Source organism: Tupaia chinensis, unplaced genomic scaffold, assembly GCF_000334495.1.
Source record: "Tupaia chinensis unplaced genomic scaffold, TupChi_1.0 Scaffold146346_2, whole genome shotgun sequence".
Lineage (NCBI taxonomy): Eukaryota > Metazoa > Chordata > Mammalia > Scandentia > Tupaiidae > Tupaia > Tupaia belangeri.
In genome coordinates, this window is record NW_006206203.1 from 1096875 (window position 1) to 1102534 (window position 5660).

At 42.0% G+C, this 5660-nt stretch overlaps 1 pseudogene; it reads left to right on the forward strand.

The window, feature by feature from the left end:
• Positions 1 to 3645: 3645 nt before the first annotated feature.
• LOC102493970 (GTP:AMP phosphotransferase AK3, mitochondrial pseudogene) lies at positions 3646 to 4573 on the forward strand (annotated as a pseudogene).
• The last annotated feature ends 1087 nt before the right edge of the window (positions 4574 to 5660 follow it).

The following is a 5660-nucleotide window of genomic DNA, read 5'->3' on the forward strand; positions in this document are numbered from 1 at the left end:
AACTGACAGTGTCAACTTTCTGTGTTTGGGGATAGAGCAGAACTGGGCTGAGAGCCTGCCAAGTTCCCCACAGCCCCATGACCTCATCACACCCCCTTCGCCCTCCCCCACTGTTTCCCAAAGCCTTCATCACAGCATCATCACAGACTGCCTTCCTATGCCCAGGCTTTTGGTGCCTGGACTCACTTTGAGCACTCATTTTGGAGGGTACTGCGAGTCTGCACGAGATTGTCTAGATCATCAGTGGGAACCAACCATTTTGGCACTGGGGACCAGTTTTAGGGAGAAAAATTTTTTTCACAGATGAGGGTGGTGAGGCAGAGGGAGGGGATGGTTTATGAGAGTAAGCAGCCTAGATCCCTCACACATGCAGTCCACAATCAGGTTCCTGCTCCTATGAGAACCTAATGCCAGCTCTGACGTGACAGGGGGCAGGGCTCAGGCGTTTCTGTGAGAGATGGGGAGTGACTGTAAATACAGTGAAGCTTCACTTGCTGGCCAACTGCTCACCTCCTGCAGTGCTTCCTAATTCCTAAGAGGGGTCCATGGCCCAGGACCTGGGGACCCCTGGTCTGGATGGAGATCTCATCCAGATTGTCCTTCCTATCCTTTCAAAGTCGCTGTCATGAAGTGCCAGTCCCCTGTGACTCCATCAAACCCGGGCACACTCACTTGGCTCCTAATGTGTGTTTTCGTGCCTATAGCCTAGATGTAAGAGCTGTATCTGCCATGTACTAAATATTCATTAATGTTTCCTTGAGTAAATGTGCCAAGAATAAAATAATGAATAAATTTGAAAAGTAAGAGGACAAAGGCTGCTATTGTGGAGAGCCTTCACACCTATTCTCTGGACAAGCCTGGGTGAGAAAGAAAAGGCCTGGTCCATACTCTCTGGACTCTGGGGTATTTGTGGGAGAATGTGGGAATAGAGGTATGTGACTAGGAGTATGTGGGAATAGAGGTATGTGACTAGGGGTATGTGGGAATAGAGGTATGTGCTTTATCATAACATCGGGTACTAAAGTGCAGGGCTATAAAATCAATTATATGGGTTCAGACTAACATATGTAAATGAAATAGAACACAAAATAAATTAGAAAATCTGTCTCTTAGAACAAGTAGTTTCATGAAATTTTGGTTAACTGTGATACAAAGTATACTTCCTTTTTTAAAAGAATTATTTTATTTTATTCATTATTATTATTGCTATCTAATTTGACCAGAGAGAGACAGAGAAAGAGAGAGAGGGAGAGCAAGCCACCCAGCCTGGGACTCAGACCATGGTCGACCATGTGGGAGTCCAGCACCTTAACCATCACGCCACCTGCCAGTCCCAATATATGTTTTTACTACATATAGTGGTCAAAAAATTTAGAAGTCACTCATCTAGGCAGAGTCATTTCTAAACACTTTAGTCTAGGTTTAAAAACATAACATACAGGAACCAGCAGTTAGCGTAATGGCTATGTTGCTAGACTCCCATGTAGTCGACCGCGGTTCAAGTCCTGGATCTGGTGGCTTGAACTCAAGCCAAGTGCATGTGCGTGTGTGCCTAAGATCCCGAGAGGAGATTGGAGGAGAAGGGACTGCGGCATGGCCATCCCCCCTGGGGAGTGATTTCTCACCTTCTGTCTCTCTGTCTCTCTCTCTGTCTTTCTGATGAGTGCAAGCGCCCTATAGCAAAAACCTCTCCAAAAATAAATAAATAAATAAATAAATAAATAAATAAATAACTTACAGACTCAATGATATGGTTCCCATTTATTGGAATGCGGGGACAGTAAATGTATTGGGTGGTCAGAAAAGACATGACACATTTTTGCAACAGATGGCGCTAGTTCATTGTTTGAAGTATTAGAGTCATTCACATCTATGTTATTGCTGTCATTTGACAGTTCAGAGTTCCTGCTTCATTCTAAAAAAAAAAAAAAAAAGCTAAATAAGTGATTTGGTTGAGCTTTGGAGATTTTATAACAAGTTGAAAATGGAAGACCAAACTGCATTTTTGCCATATTTTATTCTTTTACTTCCATAAAGGGAAGACCACATTTCAAGATTGTGAAAAGTTGTATATATTTATGTTGACAATGCTCTACAAGAACATCAGCGCCAACAATGGTTCATGAAATCCCACGCTGGTGATTTTGATCTCAGCAATGCTTCTTGGTCAGGGAGGCCTGCTGAGGTCGATGATGACAAAATAAAGGCACTGATCGAGGCAAACACACATTACACGACATGAGAGATTGTAGAAACACTGAACATCCATTACTCAAGTATTCATGACCAGCTAAAGACGCTAGCAAGCTCAATATTTGGGTTCCTCATGAACTCAAAGAAGTTCATTTGACGGCGTGTCTGAACATCTGCAATGAACTCATTAAACATGAGGAAAATGATCCTTTTTTTGAAGCGACCCATAACTGGTGATGAAAAGTGGATTGTTTACAACAATGTGGTGAACAGACAGTCTTGGTTCCGACATGATGATTCACCTCAAACAACGTGGAAAGCAGACATTCATCAGAGGAAGATCATGCTCTCAGGGTGGTAGGATTGTGAAAGTGTTTTTTGAGCTTCTAACCAGGAACCAAACAATCAATTTGAATGGGTATGATCAGCTATTGGACAGTTTAACTGAATCCATCATCCAGAAACATCCAGAGCTCGCTAATTGTAAAGGAGTTGTGTTCCATCATGACTACATGAAACCACACACAAGTTTGACTGCCTGTTAAAAATTACTGGAGCTTGGATGGGATGTCTTGCCACACGCACCTTACTTGACTGACTCCGTGTCTTCAGATTTCCACTTGTTTCGATATCTTCAAAACTCCTTGCATGGTATAATGATCAATTCAGATGAGGCTGTAAATCAGCACCTTGTTCAGTTTTTCACTGATAAAGACAGTTTCTTCTATGAACCAGGAATTATGAAGCTCCCTAGAAGATGCCAAAGGGTTATTGAATAAAATGAACAATCTATCATTGATTGATCTTTGTTCTTTGTATAAATAAGTGACCTTTGTAAAACATACACAAAATATGTCATGACTCCTCTGACAACCCAATATATAAAGTTTTTGAGAGATTGATGTATTTGCTAATATATTTGAAATGATCATTATCTGACCTTACCTAATTTCAGTTATGAGCAGAGCAGGTAAAAATCATTCATAGAGATTAATAACATAATATGCTCTCATTTTAATAGGGACTTTCCCTCAGGTTTTTTGGTTTTTGTTTTTGTTTTTTTCCTGCTGCATTCCCATGTAGTACCTGCCTATGCTGATAGCATAATGCTGGCTCTCTCTGCTCTTTCCTATCAAGGTAAAAGAGCCCCTAGGTGGCATGGTGGTTCAAGTGCTGGACTCCCACGTGGTCAACTCAGTTGGACTTGCACACCTGGAGGCTTGCTTTCCCACTTTCCCTCTCTCTCTCTCTCTGTCTCTCTGTCTCTGGTGAGTGCACGTGTCCTATAGCAAAAAATATGTTATAATTAATTAATTAATTAATAATAAATAAAATAAAATTTAAAAATTTTTAAAGAAAAAGAGTTCATTGAGCCTGGGCTGGGGAGTGGCTGAGAGAAGAGGCAAGACCAAAGCCCCACTGTCCGCGCATCTTAGGCCTCTGTCTGCAGCTATGGGGGCCTCTGCATGGCTCCTGCGTGCAGTGATTATGGGGGCCCTCGGCTTGAGCCAGGGCCCTGTGTCATCACACGTCACCAAGCACTTCCAGCTGAAATACTTCTCCAGCAGGGACCTTCTCTGAGACAACACACTGCAGGGCACGGAAATCGGTGTGTTAGCCAAGACTTTCATCACCAAGAGAAGCTCTTCCCAGATAATGTCATGATTCTCCATGAGCTCAAAAATCTCACCCAAGGGACCAGCAGTTAGCGTAATGGCTATGTCGCTGAACTCCCACATAGTCGACCATGGTTCACGTCCCGGATCCGGTGGCTTAAAACTCATGCCGGGCGCGTGTGCATGCGTGCCCAAGATCCCGAGAGGAGAATGGAAGAGAGGGGACTGCGGCGTGGCCATCCCCCCTGGGGGGTGATTTCTCGCTTTCTGTCTCTGTCTCTGTCAAGCAGAAAAAAAAAAAAAAAACCTCTCCAAAAAAAAAATCTCACCCAATTTAGCTGGCTGCTGGGTGGCTTTCCAAGATGTTTCCACAGGCAGAATCCCTGGTTAGAGCTTATCAGACACAATGATTAAACTCAATGGCCCTTGGGGTCGTTTAACAATGCCTCATGGCTCACGATTCATCCAGCCAGAGACCTAGTCTACAACATGGAATTCAACCCACCCCCCCAGAAACTGTGAGCATAGATGATCTGATTTGAGGCAGGGCTCTCATTCGGGGTGAGGATGATGAACTGGAGACGGTTATTAAGACACTGAAGTCTTAAGAAGTCCAGACAGAGCCAGTCCCGGAACATTGCCGTGAATAGAGGGGTGTTGCAAACATTCTTTGGAGTAGAAACCAACAAGATCTGGTCCAATCTATACCCTTCCTACAAACAAAAGTGCCACAAATAAATCAGAAAGCCTCAGTTACTCTGTGAGGAGGAACACTGCAACCAGTAAGTGGAGCAGAACCTCTTCATCTTTGTATTTAAAAGCTCCTTTTTCTAAGACTTTAGCATGTGCACAATCTTTGAAAAGTATGTGTTATTTCTACTGATTTTATTCTGGATACTAAGGATGTACCAAATGAGTCATATGCTAAGATTCATATTTTGATATAATATAGTATGTTTTATCCAGCTGTCTTCTATGGGTGTGCTACTCAGCAACAGCAGAGATGTCTAAACTTCAAAAAAATCAGACCAAAATTAAAAGAGCAATTGGTAGGAATCTAACATTTTTGCTCAGTAAAAATAAGTGGTTGGTAAGATTTCCATATTTTTCTGGAAAAGTTTTTTTTTAATTACATGTCTTTGGGAAAAACAAAAGCTTTTGCATAGACTAATGCCAAAAAAGACATTTCTAGTACCATGGGACATGGTTTATATCTACACAATTCCAGACAAAAAAAGCAAATGGATTTTTTTTTTTTTTTTTGGAGAGGTTTTTGCTACTGGGCGTGTGCGCTCTCCAAACAGACAGAGAGGAGAGACAGAGAGACAGAAAGCAAGAAATTACCCCCCAGGGAGGATGGCCACACCACAATCCCTTCTCCTCCATTCTCCTCTCGGGATCCTGGGCACGCGCGCACACGTGCCCGGCGTGAGTTTGAGCCACCAGGTCCGGGACTCGAATCCTGGTCGACTATGTGGGAGTCCAGCGACATAGCCATTACGCTAACTGCTGGCCCCAAAAAGCAAAGGGATTTTGCCATAAAAACTTATCAGTTAGTGTATAGGAAATAGTATCCTATTATTATTTGTTTTCTTTTTAAAATACATGTGTACTTAAGGATATGATTTGTGTCAGATTGATATTATAAGTTACTGGATAAGCATCTAAGTTTAATTAATTTTTAACCAAAAATGTAGTCTTACATTTCCAGATGTTATGTTACTCGGGTTAAAACGTGTGTTTTAGGAGCTACCTGCCAGTATCTCCTTTTGATCCAAATGTAAGTTCTGACTTGATAAATAGCAAATTATAATACAAAAAGTAAAATACAGAAAAAATAAAGGATAAGAG